The sequence below is a fragment of the Epinephelus moara genome, chromosome 12 (genome assembly GCF_006386435.1).
Source record: "Epinephelus moara isolate mb chromosome 12, YSFRI_EMoa_1.0, whole genome shotgun sequence".
NCBI lineage: Eukaryota > Metazoa > Chordata > Actinopteri > Perciformes > Serranidae > Epinephelus > Epinephelus moara.
Genome location: NC_065517.1, coordinates 13,421,624 through 13,438,451, shown reverse-complemented (window position 1 = coordinate 13,438,451; position 16,828 = coordinate 13,421,624). Strand labels below are relative to the sequence as shown.

The 16,828-nt window shown below is 41.2% G+C and overlaps 1 protein-coding gene across 5 annotated transcripts in view; it reads left to right on the top strand.

Annotated features, from left to right (window-relative positions):
• hivep2a (HIVEP zinc finger 2a) overlaps positions 1-16,828 on the top strand; it is a 126,937-nt gene that overhangs the window by 39,906 nt on the left and 70,203 nt on the right. For 2 of the 5 annotated variants that reach the window (XM_050058966.1, XM_050058970.1), the window contains exon 1: positions 4,895-5,275. The exons of the other annotated variants lie outside the window; for them this stretch is intronic. The gene's annotated coding sequence lies outside the window, so the exon portion shown is untranslated. Of the gene's footprint in view, positions 1-4,894; positions 5,276-16,828 lie in introns of those variants that run through there. 5 annotated transcript variants of the gene reach the window in all.

Here is a 16,828-nt window from a genome sequence, read left to right as displayed (position 1 = left end):
CACAGAGGGTTGCACACACAGCACTTCATCGTGCTGCCCATGATCCCATCCTGCTGGCTGTCATGTCTATACAAACATCATTTCAGGGCTTTTATTAGCTCCGATGTTGGCTTAAAGGCGAGACAACTCTGTCTCCCGTGATTGTGAGGTGGCAAAACGGCGGTGAAATTCCGATCTTGAAGAGGCAGTGTAAAAGGGGGCTACTGTTTTCTTGCTGGCCTGAGTTCTCATTGACTAAATCACCCACAAATGGTTGCTGGATATCAAATGTGCTTAAATAACAGTTTCTGGGTTGGTATCATGTCAATCATGGGAACAACTGAAATCAAGACTTGGGATCTGGTCGAGTAACGACCAGACTGAACCAGGCTCAGGGAAGGAGGACGGAGGAGAGAGGGAGAAAGAAAAAAATGACAGAGAGGCATTTAAGGAGGGAAACACACAGAGAAAGATTGAAATACAGAAAAGTAAAGGAAAAATTTGTAAAGGTAAAGCAAAAGGAAGAAAAGGAAGACATTTCAAGGGTAGAGGATAAAAAAGTGACAGAATAAAATGCACAATGACAGACTATTTTAGGTAAGAGACACTGAAACACGGCCGAGACAAAGGGAGACAGAAATAAAACACTTTTTGGGAGACAGAAAGTAAAACGGCAGAGAGACAAAGACGGAGACAGAGCCCGGCTGGGGACGAGGATGAGACGCTCCTAGCCATATTTAATCATCAAATATTAATGCAATAAAGATGGAATACAGGAAATTAATATTCCCCATTAACAAAGAAGGAGAGTGAGTAGGGGCTTGTAGCAGCTTCAAAAGACAAACGGCCTCCATTCAGTGGTTTGATGGCGGGATCCAAATCACGTTACGCTCTACATCCTCCATCTTAACCTGAACACTACACATCCATCGCTCTCATCCGCATCCTCCGCTTTTTACTCTTTTTTTTTTAAACCATTAGTACCTAGTTTTTGTTGCTCATTGCTGTGGTGTTTCAGTGCGGCCAGGATGGTGATGTTTTCACAGGATGAAATCCGAATTCTGTAGGCAGTGCTGTTTTTGTTGTTACTGCTGGTGTTTAACTACCTTACTGATCAAGTTCCTCTTCCTCTGTTTACTCCAAACACACCAGAAACAATAAAGGTATCATTTCCTGTTGAGCAGGAAATAGATAGCAGACACCAAGTGTTGATGATACAATGATACATATTTTATGAACTCAGTGAACTCAGTGACAGTTCAAGATGGACAGTTAGAGTCAAACATAAAAAAAATATATTATTCAACACATTATCTTTAAACAGTGAGAAAGTTGATGTTTAAACAGGAACAGGCTTATGGGTTTTTATTTAATGTTACTAGACACCAGTGTAGTGTAGCGTGGTGTATCATTTAATATGGACGGTCCAGTTTTACTCCTGATTTTTAAGGTAGCTTCTGTTCCATTGTAGCCTGGTTCCAGGCCTCTGCATGCTGCCCACACCTCTGATTTCTTCTCTTATTCAAACCATGGATGCATTGAGGAGAGCTGGATGCCTCATTAAAAGATGGCGCCTCATTCAGTCCCTTGAACCTGAGTCCTTCTTCAGTTGTGCAGGTTTAGATATCATCATATTTTACAGACCATAAATATCAGAAGAAGAGTGGGAATATAATGAGCATATAAGCCTTGTAGTTGTACTTCAGAGCAGGAGATATGAGGAATTTCTCCTCCTGATTTGCAAAAACCAGACAAGTGTCAACAAACTTAATGCAATATTAAGAGTGGTGAAATTGATTCAGATGATTTAAAATGAGCTACACTGACACGACTGTGAACTTCATGACTTCATGACTGATCCTGAGGGATGTCAAAACCTTATGGGAGCTATAGTTGTTGAATGTTAACATTAATCACACAATCTTGTGAAAGTGACAATGTACTCTATGGGCATTGTATCCACACTAGACAGTTACTCATCATGCCATCAGTCACTGGAATAGCTGCCCCCTTTACATACATCAATCCAATAGTAAATCCTCATTTGGATTTCATTTATGAATGCAATACTTAAACAGCTGTTCAATGGTCCAGTGTTGATCAGAGCTTGTTCCTGCCCCCTGGTCATGGCTCTTGGGGCTAACTCATGGACTGATCACAAGACTAATTGGGTAAAGAGAATGTTATTGAATGTGTATCCGTATGGATGCTTCAATGGACTTCTACAACCATGTACTGTAATGTAGCACAATTGAAGGTGCATATTGAAAAGAGCGCAGTACAGATGTGACGTTTTATACGGCTTCTATTGTAATTAATCAGATGCACAGACTAGCTGGTGCCATTACTAAGTCTGACAGTTAACATTTTTCTTTCTTCCTTGATCTCTCCCTCTCTTCCCTTTCACGCCGTCCGTGTGGCGAGCGATCCTAACAAGGCGGATTATATATTTTCAGACTGAGAGCAATCCAGATATGATCAAGTATTTATGTAAGCCACACTCTCACGGCTCAAATACATACAGAGCCCTCAACTCAACAGCTGTTTCATAACCAGCAGTCGCTACTCTGTGGGTGTGAGTATGTGTGTGTGTGTGTGTGTGTGTGTGTGTGTGTGTGTGTGTGTGTGTGTGTGTGTGTGTGTACGCTTACAAAATAGCTTATAGTCAACAATATAGTACTGAATTATAAATGTCCAGTTCATGCTTAGAAGAGAACAGACCTTGTTAAAAGAAGTATGTGTGTGTCCATATAGTGTCTGTTAATTTCAAAACCATAAATTGTTTGCTAGTTAATGAAGTAATAAGTAAAACTATAGAACAATTTAAAGGCAAAAACCCACATTATATCAGGTGAAATTAAACTATAGAATGACTATTTATAGATAGCAGGCTGCACATGTACATTATTCATACATCTCTGTGTGTGGCAATGCATAATATATAGTATATACATCAGTGTTAAACCAGGCGCAGGCTGCACAGTGCTGAGGTCTGCAAATATACCTCATGGTGTGACACACACACACACATACACACACACACACACACACACACATGCGCACACAATAAGTACATATCAAAACTGACACTATGTTTGGCCCACTGTGCATGCATGAATATATGATTCATATGAAATTCATATGGAATGCACTGATGTTTAGTATTCCCAATTCACAACAGGACCGGCCCCAGTGTCAGTCACACACACACAAACACACACACTGGTGTACACACACGACAGGATACACAGTATTCTACTGATCTATAGGTGGCGGTAATGTGCCAAGAAACACACTAACAGCAGCAGGGAAGAAGAGGACTGCAAGCTAGTAAACATGGAGGGTAACAATGCAGGATCTAAAATGTTCCTAAAATATGTTTGTAAATGTTTTATGAGGATGGAAATGCATTTAACATGTAGAAATTAAGGACACACACAATGCATCAGGGTGAGTAACAGTGAATGTAACGACAGCTTTTGTATATTTTACAAGAAAACTCCTTAAGCAGGTTTCAGGTGTGCCTCACTTTTGATTCAGGTTTAACCTCAAGCCTGTGTAAACTGACAACATGATGCAACAGTGCGATAAGATGAGCAACATCTGAAGTCAGGCGTTACTGTGTCAGATGTGGCTTCATCATGTAGTATATTGTGCCTGTTACTTTCAGGGTATTGCATTTTTAGCAAGCAGCAAACAAATTGTCCTCTAGATGTTTTTCTGTTCTGTCAGTGTCACTATTGTTATACAGTGTACGTACAGTGCAGTGTGTAAGCAGTGAGACAATGAGACGTTGGCTGTACTCTGTACATTGTAATTTGGAAATGCAGGGTTTCCCACATATTCATTTATCTGTGGTGGCCCACCAAAATTTCAGCATTTGTGGCCACATATTACCTTTTGGTAATTCAGAGCACCACACTCAGAGCATGAATTGTACTCCAGGCATAGATGAAGCAGCAGAACATCAGGCACAGTTAAAGTTAGAACAATAGCACTCTCATATTGGTGCTGTCCATCATTTTTCCAAACTACTTTAGATGAGACTGACTGCGTTTCCATGAACACCGCCCACCCCAAGGTTCAGCGCTGAGTCTAAAAGTTCGGACAGCCCTTTTAATGTATAGATGCAAATACGGGACAAAAAGTACATTGACAAGTAATTTGGTGTGAGACAGACAGTGAAGACAGTGAAAAGACACCTGGTGTCACCCCTGGTGATGCTCCACCAGGCTCACTTCCTGCTTGTTTCATGGTCTTTTGCCTTTAGTCTAGTCTCGGGCAGGTGAAGCATGAACTGAGGTCACATGACTGACTTGGCAGTCAAAAATATCAATAACAATTTGGCGGTTAAAACTCCTTGTAGTCTATTTTTTAGAGTCATTATCCTACTACATTGCCCTTAAATTGAGGAACACTAAACCACTGCTTTGTGATAATGAACAGGTCCCTTTGGGGTTGGTTAAATGTTAGGATCTCTGGCCTTTATGATTTATACATGTGTTTGTTTTATTATTATATGTACTGTTTATGTTTGTGTGTAAAAAAACAGCAATTTAGAACATATGCTGTGCCCTAAACGAACTATACAAACACTAACTACACACATGCACATATATGCACATAAATATTGACTTCTCTTACTGTATCAGAGTTTTAAAGGCACAATGCATGTGTTCATGAAAGTTTTCTTGTCATATGTGTTGTGCATATACAGTATGTTTACATGCAGTATAGGTGTGCAAGCATGTCCTTGCAAAAGTGCCATATGTGTTGGCCCGGCGCCTCCCCCCCAGCCGTGGCCCTTCCATCTATTTCTGGCTCTGCGTCACGCCTGGGCTTTACTCCTGTGGCAAGAGGAGTGTTTCTCTAGGGCTCCCACTCTGCTTTACACACACACACACACACACACACACACATACACACACACACACACACACACACACACACACACACACACACACACGCACACACACACAGACACACACACACACACACCTTCCGACAGACGCACTCACACACATGCCTGCCTGGTGAACGAGTGAGCACACTCAGATGTAAACACACAGAGTGACGGACGGACTGAAGAGCGGATGGATGAATGGATGGCTGCTGACGAACTGGACATAATGGGAGTTTAAACTTGAGTGTGTGTGGATGTGTGTGAAACAGAGAGAGGGAGAGAAAGTGTGTGTGAGAGGGTCTGCCGGTCGGTGTGTCTGTTACCGTGGCGATGGAAGGAGGGAGTGTGAACACAGAGGAATGCTTTCGGTGATACAGAGGGAGAGCCGGCCAGGTTGGTTACAGTTACACACTATCTATCTATCTATCTATCTGTCTGTCTGTCTGTCTGTCTGTCTATCTATCTATCTATCTATCTATCTATCTATCTATCTATCTATCTATCTATATGCCTGTCTGCCTGTCTGTCTGTCTGTCTACTCTTCTATATACTTATACTTGTCTTTCTTCTTTGCGATGCTTTCTTTTTCTGCATCTATTAAAGGTGCTTTCCTGTCTGTATGCTTGTTTGTGTGTGCGTGTCTGTGTGTCTGTGTGTGTTTGTGTCTGTTGCAACCAAGCAGGGGGGATGTCCTCGTCCGCCGTTGTTGTGGCAATGCAGCAGCCGTGAATGACAGCGTGTGTTTATCGTGTGTGTTTGTGTGTGTGTGTGTGTGTGTGTGTGTGTGTCAAGGGTAGCTGTGACATATCTATCTATCTGCTGAAACCCTCATCCCTCAGCACCCCCTACTCTCTCCCAGGGTGCTGTTGTTAATGGACACACACACACACACACAACACTTCTTGCGCACACACACACACTGGACAGCTGACTGTCTCACACAGTGGTGTCAGTTCCCTCCATTAACCGAGGGGTGCCACCGCAACACACACACACACACACACACACACACGCACACACACACACACAGGGTGTTGCTCATCTCGTCTTGAGAACAGTGATTTACAAGAAAAAAACAGGTTGAACTGTGTGTGTGTGTGTGTGTGTGTGTGTGTGTGTTTGTATTTATGTTTTATGTCTCCCTTGCTGCTGGGACCTCCCTTGTATCACAAGTTACTCTCGTACACACACACACAAATACACACAAACACAGCCATTTGTCTGTCAGCGCAAAGAAGTGCGATTACAGTGACCTTGAGAGCGATTCCTTGTTGTCTTTTTCTCCCTGTGTTTTTGGTCTTGACGACACTTGTCTTTTTTTATTTTATTTTATGAACTTGTTTTTCCTCGTTGTTGTTGCTTTTACCACTTTGTTTCATTCCCACTCTACTTCCCGTGCTACTTCTCAGTTTTAAGTCTTTGTCTCCAGCCTTTTTTCCCTCCTCTCCTCTCCTCTCCTCTCCTCTCCTCTCCTCTCCTCTTTCATCTCATTTCTTTCCTCCCCCGTTCTCCTACTTTTTCAAATTTTATCATTTTATCATCTCGTCTTCTCTCTGTTTGTTTCTTTTTATGTAAACTGCATCCATGCTACTGTATAACCTCTGACCTTTGAAAATGCTTTTATTTTGAAATTTACCGGATCAATCTCCAGTTCATTTGTGTCTTTAAATCCTTTAAGATTATGCTGCATTCACTTGCTTTGCTGGATGGTCCCATTTCCCATGCTGGGAAGTCGTTCTTCTGTCTTTGGCGTGTTGGTTAGCTTAGAATCAGAATGTGGAAACAACATGGAAGCTACAAAAAGATGTGTTGTATTTGCTCAGAGCATTTAGACAACACACTGATAAGAGTTTAAATAGTTTCAAGCCAAAGTGATTTTGTCACAGACTTCCTGTTGCAGCAGTAGCTACATCCCCTAAATCTACAAACATATTGCTTTACCTGACTTATGCTAAGAAATAACTCTATGTGGACAGCAACTGACAGTTACAGCCTAATACCATATTACAAATTACACGTGACCCAAAAAAATTAACATGGAGTATGTGAATTAATAACTGAACCTTTAATTTCGTCCGCCATGTTTTTGCATATATGACGTCAGCTTGACGAACTGAACTGAACTGAACTGAACTGAACTGTTCTGACTTGATGGGGTGTTCAGGTGAATTTTCTCAGTCTGGTGAACACAGGTAAATATGCTGTTTTTTTTTTTACTTTTAAGCTATCAAAACAGGCTCATAGTTTAAATACACACCATAATAGTTCAAGTCTGGGTTTGGTGACAGACAGCGGGAAAGAGGCACAGTGGAAAAGATGCAGCTGTTTTTCCAGAAAAACACTGACAGACAGTTCAGTCAATACTGTAGATGGAAGGACAAATAAAGTGACACAGAGACACCAACATAAAATGGGCTGTCAGACAGACAGACAGATTGGAAAACAAAAAGACAGACAGGCAGGTAGATAGAGACTCAAACAAGAACTAGAGGCAGACAGACAAGATGACATTCAGGCGGACAGTTGAACAAATAGAGAAAGATAGAAGGACAGGTAAACAAATAGATATAAGGACACACAGACACACAAAAACAGACAGGAAGACAGGCAGACACATGGAAAAAGACAGACAGCTAAAAACAGCCAGACACGCAGGCAAATGCTGAGACAATAAAACAGACTGATAAAGCAGATACAAAAATACATGTCTGACAGACAAGCAGGCAGACAGACTGACAGAAAGATTAAAAGACAGAAATAAGGACAGACAGACAGACAATCAGTCCCTCCAGTCCTCCTAAAAAGAAGCGTAGGAAGTCATGCCGGTCCGCCAAGTGTGTTAAACCATTTTTCCATTCACAAATTCTCAGACAGTGAAGTGTGCTGCTTCTGCCCTGGTATGTGCACGTGTGTGTTTGCTGTGCGTGTGTGTGTGTGTACGTGCATGCGCCGTGCGATGCTCTGGAGTCGGGTGAGTAGGCGATGTGTGTCTGAGGCCACAGTCGATCACTTCACCTCAGCAGCGATAACGCTGTTCATTTAAATGGGATTTTTTTTTTTTTTTTTTGTTGTGAGGCATGACTGTGAAGATGAGAATCCTGCTTCCCACAAAGATGCTGTCATGCATCACCAAGAGCAAACAGAGGCTCCGAATACTGGTCTACTAAAACAAATAGATGAGCACTAGCAGCTACTAATGACCTGGTGATGATTAAACTATTGTTTCATGACGCTAACAACTTTCCAAAGAACTGAATGCTGTGGCGTTTTTCCTCGCTTCCAGGCATGTTGCCGTTTATTTGCGTACAGTATGAAAATGATCCTGCAGAGACATCTAATCCATCACAGTGAACACTATCTGCTTTTATTTTTCTGCGTGTTGTGATGCTGTTGCTTGGTAAAGTCTGCCTGGCAGCTGTTTCTCAGGAAAATTCTCCTCTGTTGCACAGGAAGTGGTGTGTTTGACTATTTTGAATAAACATAAAACACTGGAGACGTGGTAGTTAGCATGCAACTTAGCTGACAGCAGTTAGCAAAATGGATGCCTTGAGCAAGAAAGAAAGGATAGTTTGCCATTTAACAAATCATGACTCATGGACCGTTTTTTGTGGAGCTGCTCATGGAGAGGTAGATGCAGTAGAGATTGAGATTCGTTTTTCTAAGGTCAGGATTGAAACTTCAGTCTTCTTTATGCAGTTTTGTTTTTGTATCAGATGTATTAGCATTGGGCTGGGCGATAAAGAGACAATCAAATATCACAATATTTTTAAACCAAATACCTCAGTATCGAATTTGCAACAGTATTGTAGGATTGACTATTGGTGGTTTCGCAAAATATTCAAAATATTCCACATAGTGTTTTTCTACAGCAGAAACATGGTGGCAGGGCGCAAAACATCTCAAATGGGCTTTTCTGTCTGTATTTTGATGGTAGACAGTAGCCAAGTTGAAGGAGCAGTGACGTCACTGGTGCCTTTCTGAGGAGTTCAGAGGCACCCACACAAAAGGCGAACCATTCTGAACGCTCTCTCCTCATTGGGAGCAATTAATAAAAGACGTCAGCACTGTGACAAAAACATCATGTGGACACAGGCCCATCTTTGGAGGTCAAACTGAATGTGAGCACACACCTGAAATGCCCAATAGTTTTAAAATAAAAATAAGACTCAAAGATACGGTATCCTTAAAGAAAGTTTTAATCAGTTTGGTGTATCATACACCAAACTGATTAAAACTTTTCTTGTTTATTTAGATATTTCCTTTTTGTTGTCGTTAAAGATCAACTAACAGCGTATTTTCGTTCAAACACACCACTTTCGTATATACAGAAAACACATCCAAATCCAGACTGTAATGACAACATCTCCTTGTACTATTAGGGTGTGTCTAGAGATCAGAATTACCACAGTTGCAGTGAACACTATAACTGACTAACTAAAAAATATAAGCGTTATAAGGTACTCAATAATTTGATTTCTGTTGCTGGAGTTTCCTTCCAATTCCCTCTGTCTGACATCTATTCATCTGTCTGTCTGTCCAACTATGCATCTGACCTATATTTGTGCTTCTTCTGTGTGTGTGTGTGTGTGTGTGTGTGTTTGTAGTAACTCAACCACAAAACTCATGTTACCAAACAAAACCCAGCTTCCTCTTAGTAGCCTTAACACACACACACACAAACACATGCTCTTGCAGGACAGGTGGCTCTATCACCTTGACGTCCAGTTTTACGACACACTCCACATTCATCTCTCTCTCCCTCTCTCTTTCTCTCTCTGCAGGTATAAGCCCCTTATACCTTCTGTGCCGCAAACGCTGCCAGGACCACACACACACACACACACACACACACACACACACACACACACACACACACAGCAGGTAGTGGCAGTGTATCATAGCCTCTGGTCAGCCTGGCAAACAGACCTTCATGGTGGAGGGACCATAGGAGAGAGAGGGATGGGCAGATGGAGGCAGATGGGGAAAAACAGATAGGGTAGAAGTGAAGAGAGATACAGATGGATGCAGGAATGGAGGGATTTTGACGGACTGACTGAGTGATGGAGGTGGAGATGAGGGATGTTGAAGAACGGGGAGAGAGGGAATGATGGAGCTTCAGACTCCAAGTGCAGGAGTGACTGGGAGAGTGACAGGAGGAGTTATAGAGGTATGGAGGGATGATGAGGAGATGGGAGTAAAATGGAGAGAGAGAAGGAGTGATGAAGGATGAATAAGGAGAGATGAAAGAGGGAGTAGGAGTGATGAAGAGTGAATAAGGAGAGATCAAAACAAGAGAAGGAGTGATGACAGGTGAATAAGGACAGATGAAAGAGGGAGAAGGAGTGATGAAGAGTGAATAAGGAGAGATCAAAACAAGAGAAGGAGTGATGAAGAGGTAATAAGGCCAGATGAAAAAAGAGAAGGAGTGATGAAGGGTGACTAAGGACAGATCAAAGAGAGAGGAGTGATGAAGGGGGAATAAGGAGAGATGAAAAAGAGAAGGAGTGATAGAGGATGAAAATGGGGATAGTGATGGAGGTAAAAGGTGAAAAAAGGGTGACAGAGGCAGAAAAAAGGGATGATAACACAATATGGGAGCGAGGGGGAAAGAAGATGTAAGGATGAATGATGGGAGAAGGGTTAGAAGGAGAGAAGAAGAATTATGAGTGATGAAGGGAGACAAGAGAAAGAGGAGTGTGGAGGGATTGTTGCTTACTGCACTAAACTATTTTCTGTTGCCCCTCTTTTCTTTCCACTTTTCTTTTTCTGTTTCTTTGCTCTCTTCCTCTTCTCTTTCTTTTCATGGTTTCCACATCCTCCCTCTATTCCTGTCATCTTTCTCTCATAGTCATCCCTCCTGCCTACACCCTTGTCCTCACCTCACCTCTCCATTCATCTCTTCTTTCCTTTTGGTTACTCTGCTTGTCTTCTTCTCTTCCTCTTTGTTGTTCTCTTTTCATCTATTTTCCTCTACCTTTTCCTCCTGTCCTCATCGTCATCCTCTCTTCTTCTTATTTTCAGTCCTCCACTCCCACCCTCTTTTTTTATCCTTTACTAGTTTTTTTTTGTATGTACGTATTCTGTACTTATTTTGTCATTATATTCTCTCTTTTCATGCCCATGGTTTGTCTATCCTCCTCTCCAATAATCTCTCCTTTCTTCTCTTCCCTGTATCGTTCTCATAATCTGAATTCAACCCTAACTGATTTACACATTGCAGCTACATGTTCAAAAAATGCACTTCTCCCTTCCCAGGAAAGGCCCAGCTGCCTCTCCATCAAAACGAAAGAAAAACGATAAAGAGGCCCAGCGCTGTGAAGACATGGAAACTTAGAGGAGTTAACTGTTTTCTCTCTGCCAAACTTTCTCCTGTCTCTCCGTCATTCTCGTTCTCTTCCCATAGGTGTAAAAGTAAGTGTGTTGGAGTGTGTGTGTGTGTGTGTGTGTGTGTGTGTGTGTGTGTGTGTGTGTGTGTGTGTGTGTGTGATTGGGGAAAGAGGCGATTGTGCGTGTGTGAGGTTGGAATGTGGAGGCTCGTAAGTCACCTCTGATTTTCCACTCCCGCTGGGACACATCCCATTATCAGTTTTATATGTAACTAGGAAATTCCTCTGTGGTCTGTGTGTGTGTGTGTGTGTGTGTGTGTGTGTGTGTGTTTGGGTGGGGGGTGGTCTGGCTCCATAATGAGGAGCTTACCAGTGGAAGAAAAATAAAAACTGGGCATTTTCCTTCCCCGTAACCTCTCTCTACGGTGCAGTACGTCTGTAAATCCCCAAAATTAGTTTGAAAGATGAAATACATTGATACTGAAGTTAACAGTTGCGTGCCAATTTAAATCATCCAGAATTTGGGAATGCTTTAGATACTCAGTTAGTTGATTGAGATGATGGTCAGTGAATGGTCCCCACGATTATAGGACTTTGGACACAGTACTGCTGGCTGACTGTTGGGTTGGTCTACACCAGTGGTTCCCAACTGGTGGTTCGTGGTCCAAAAGTGGGTCACAGGTCCATTTTAAATGGACCACAAATGACTCGCAAACGTCAAATTTGTAAGAGACACACTTTCAATTTCCAGCACAGAGCTTTTATTTTGAAGTGTTGTTTCCACCTGTAGAGTGACTTACGGACAGCTGCTTGACAGAGACAGCAAACTAGCTTGATGACATGGCCAAACACAAGTATGATGCTGAATATATTAAACTGTGTGGACCTTGAACGAATGACTAAGGTGAAATCTGTACCCTGTGGCTGGACCAGTTGGGAATTACTGGTCTACACATTCTCTATTGTAAGATGTTAAGAAAGTACTGGAACATTTGATTTGTTCATTCTTCTTATTAAATGTAGGGGTTTATGAAAACTTGTTGATGGTTATTGTTTTGTGCAAACAGATGGTTTGTTTTGATGTTAATGTTAATGAAATACTTGCTGGTAATTTGGTTCTTCACAGTTTGTTTTTGGCTGATTAATTATTGGTTGGATGGTTGAATAGTAACATACCGATTTGGTGATTTTGGCTGTAACATGGTGGCTAGTTGTACACTTGCTCTGGCATTTGGTTAGTTGGATGGATGGCTGAAAATGAGGAGATTGGATGATTTGTTGAAATTGGGGTGGACTGGTAAGATAGTTCGCTGTTTGATAAGATGATCAAAGAGCCACTGAATATACAAAACTAAACTGTGATTGGTCGATAGGATCAGTGAATAACTTTATTGGTTGGATGGGCTGTTAAGGTGCATAAACGAATCATTAAGTGAAATGAATGATTTGAAGCTCTTTGAAGTTTGGTTGTATGACTTTATGGTGGATGTCTGCTTGTTTGAGGGTTGGCTTTGTTTGTTGACTCGACCTTTTATTGCTTTGAATCTACTGGGATCTTAAGTTCACTTTGGGTACCTGGGATTGATGTCAGAGTTGGTTGAATTGTCATATGGTTTGATTCCAGATTTTTTAATCAATTAAATGGCTGGGCGGTGTGCTTGATTTGTTGATAGGTTGAAAGAATTATTGTTTTGTGCAATGAATGATTTGGATGGTTAAGGTGTCTAAGGATATTGTTGGTTTACCAGTTTTAGGTAGTGTGTCTAGTGATTGATTGGATATGTATCAAAATTCTCAGCCAAACTTTGTATGTTTTAGACCTGTTTTAGTCATTTGAATGATTAAATTGAGGAACAGCCTAATTGTGTGTGTGCTCACAGATTCTAAAAAACATAAAACATTTGCACGATATGTTGATAGGTCTGTTGTTGTGAAAGTGTTAAAAAGCTAGTGGATTTATCAGACGTTACATCAGCTGCTTTGGTTTGCTTGTTATGTGGTAGATGATTAGTCGGTGGTTGTTTTCATGGTTGCCTGTTTGGTGGATTGTTTTAGTTTTATAAAACTGGAACATAGATTGAAAGAATTGGGTGATGAGAAGCAGGAAGAGTATCCAAACAGAAATACAAAATAGTTCATGGCTGTAAGAGGCGGGTTCACTGGAGGATAGAAGAGGAAAAAAGGGAATAGGGAAGAGATGAGAATAGAATCCAAATTTTTCCTCACCCGGAGGCCATTTTACTTCCCAGTCTGCTCTGAATGGAAAATCAACAGAGGAATATTCCACACCTCTTTGTTTCTCCTTTGCCCTCTTGTGTCTCATCTCTACCTTGATCTTTCCATCTTACAGTCTGGAGAGAAGGTAGGAAAAGAAGTTGAAGGGGAGGGATACGATTAGTGGGATTTGATCCCTTGCTTTCAGAAAGTCACGTGGCTCTAAAGGTTGTTTTTTACATTGACTTTCTTTTTTTGGCAAGCACACTGTGCAGACTATCAGGGAAGATGGAAGCTTTTTATCTGCCAGCCTACGGTGGTTAACAGATTCCAAAATTCACTTGCTTCCTTCCTCATTTTGGCACCCGAATATGCTACTTAGAACAGAATCAAACTCCAAATGATGGTTGGTTACCTGCCAGAACATCGGGTCCGGTAGACAAGCCTACCAGTCACAGCCACAAGTTGCCAGAGTTTGGCTGGTGGCTGGTGGTAATTTCCCACCCTGCAGCCATGTATTCCAGATGTTGTGGATTTGAATCCAACTTGTGACCTTGTTGCATGTCATCCCCTCTCTCTCTGCTGAATTTTTCCTTTCATCGGTTTGTCCTCATTCTTTCCACACTCACTGCACCACTCAACAAACAGAAGTACTGTATTTAAAATGATTTGAATGTTATTAAGGTATTGCCTGCTGCATGTTCATGGATTTCAAATTGGGGCAAAGAAAGTCTGAAGAAAAGACTATGTTGGCTTAAAAGTGGATGGTTGTTGGTGCAAATTTCCAATCAGTTTGGAAAAACCTGTGAAAAACCCTGATAAGGCAACTGCTTTTGAGATGCCACAGCCTTGGTGCAACAGTTTAGTGGCCAACAGCAATACTGTTTCATTCTGAAATATCTCTGCTGCTGTGTGCGAGCGTTTAGTCAATTCATCGATTAGCTGATTGAAAGAAAATTAGTGCAATACTATTTTGATCGATTAATTGTTTCAGTCATTTTTTAAGCAAAAATGTCAAACAATTGCTGGTTCCAGCTTCTTAAATGTGAAAATATGTTGCCCTATGTTTCATTTATTATAGTAAATAAAGATTCTTTGGTTTTTGGACTATTGGTTGGACAAAAAAAGCAATTTGACGATGTCACTTTAGGCTCTGAGAGATTGTGATGAGCATTTTTCACAATTTTTTGACATTTTAGAGACTAAACAGTTGATTTATTTGAAAACAATCAGCAGGTCAATCACTAATAAAAACCCTAATGAGCCATTGTCGATTTTGTCAGAAGCTTTAAGTATGTTTACCTTTGCAAGCACGACATTTCCTGTTGTAGGAGGTTTTTGGCTGGTGTAGGGTTTTCTTGGTGGTGACGATGAGTAACAAGACGTGAAGCACACTTCATCAACTTTCCCTGGAATACTAGAGGTTTCAAAATGAAAAGACTCTAGTTTTTAAATGAGATGATTTGTGAAAATGTCATAGCTGCTATAAATGAAAGGTTAACGTTGGTGATATTTTACGTATATTTTTGTCACTGTCATCAAGTGTTATTAACACACACACACACACCAACACTTTCAATTCATTGATCCACTAACAAGTACTGTGCATGTATCACAGCCTGAAAAAGCTTCTTCCTCTGTGCCATAGAGTTTTATTGTTGTCCAAAAACTATTAAAAACACATCAGTGAGCCAGACTAGTCCCTTTAACACTGCCTGGTATATATAAGGTACAATAGTGGAATGGGGGGACAGAGTTGTCTCGTTTTTAAGTCGCCACAGGAGGTAGTGACAGCACCGAAACAGTGTCTGTATATATAGGACAGGTGGCAGGACGGGTGAAATGTTTTGGCAACATGTTATGCGTACGACATACAACAGGAGATTTAAAAAGTAGCTGCTTGCAGTTAGCAGCTAACTCAAAGAAGTAGAACAGGGGCCGTAAATGTATTGTTATTGTTAATAAAGCACTGCTGACGTGTATGTTTTATGTCACACTAGAGGCCGATGCTGTTGTGTCATATGATGTCATGTCTGTCACTCTTCTTTTGATTCTGCAAGACAGGCATGCTGTCCGTAATCACACACTGGAATGGCAAGATGCTGCCATAGTTTGGTTCTGTGTAAAAATGCAAAGGTGGCATAAAGAAGGGACTTTCTAGCCCTTTAGTGCAATCTCTGTGTAAAAAGGACTACTACTGCACTGGGTGACATGTTCCTTCATTACCATGAGCACACATACTGTAGCTTTATTGCGTCTCTGTATCACTTAAACTACTAATTTCTTAAAGTGCTTGAACCAGATTTTTTTCACTGACTAGTGCACGAAAGTTGCAGTAATTGTTGCAGTGAATTTCTTCTTCACTTGGTGATCACCCATTAGAAAAACACCCACTAACATACAAAACGAGAGCAGTTTGTAGAAAAGCAATAATTAATGGGCTTTCCCTTTAAAGCCTGTGGTGTCTCAACACTTACGTCAGCTACACTAGGTTTCCATAAGTATGTTTACCTTCACACTAATGATCTTATCCTGATTAAGGAAACTGTGTAGTGCCGACTACTGAAATTGTACCGTCTTTTCATCTAATTATCATATTTATGCTTATGTGATAATGATTGTAAGATGAAACCAAGATGACACACTTAAAATTTTTATTCTGTCTTTTACATATTTTGTGTGTCAGAGGTCAAGTGGTGGTGATGTCATTCAAACATTTTTTGAGATGTGTGTCAGTCTGGAAAACGATTGACTTTCACTTTCCACTGCAGCAGTAGCTGTGGTATTACAATCAATAACCAGACCTGATCAGTTTCACGTCAGCTCCTTTGAGTCATGGAATCATCCACTGGGCTCAGCAGCATAAAGGGATTATGGGTAAAACATGCAGAGGGGCTGCGTTGTAGATTAAGTGTGATCATGTTGTTAGAAAATAAAAAAGACTCGCAGCTGGATGGCTTCATTTTCCTCTTTGGAAAAGCTCGATTCAGACGAATGGAAACACACAGAATCTCAACCTCACCATGTGTGTCTGTGTGTGTGTGTATGTGTGTGATATATGTGTGTGTTTTGACAGACATGAAACAGAAAAACAGTGTCATAGTTTTTCCCTGCCTTCCTCCTGGCAGAGCGGAGCGAGAGGACAACTCGGAAAAATCTGATCTCAAAACAGCCATCCCAGTGTGTGTTTGTGTGTGTGTGTGTGAGAGAGAGAGTGAGTGTGTGTGTTTTTGTGGCACATGTGACTGTCCACTTCTCTGTCACCGTGTGTTTTGATGTTTTCCACCCATTACGTTGTCGGTATGTGTGTGGATGTTTGTGTGTTATTGGCCTTTTCCGTCAGTGTGTGTTTGTGTGTGTACTTGTGTGTGTGTGTGTGTGTGTGTGTGTGTGTGTGTGTGTGTGT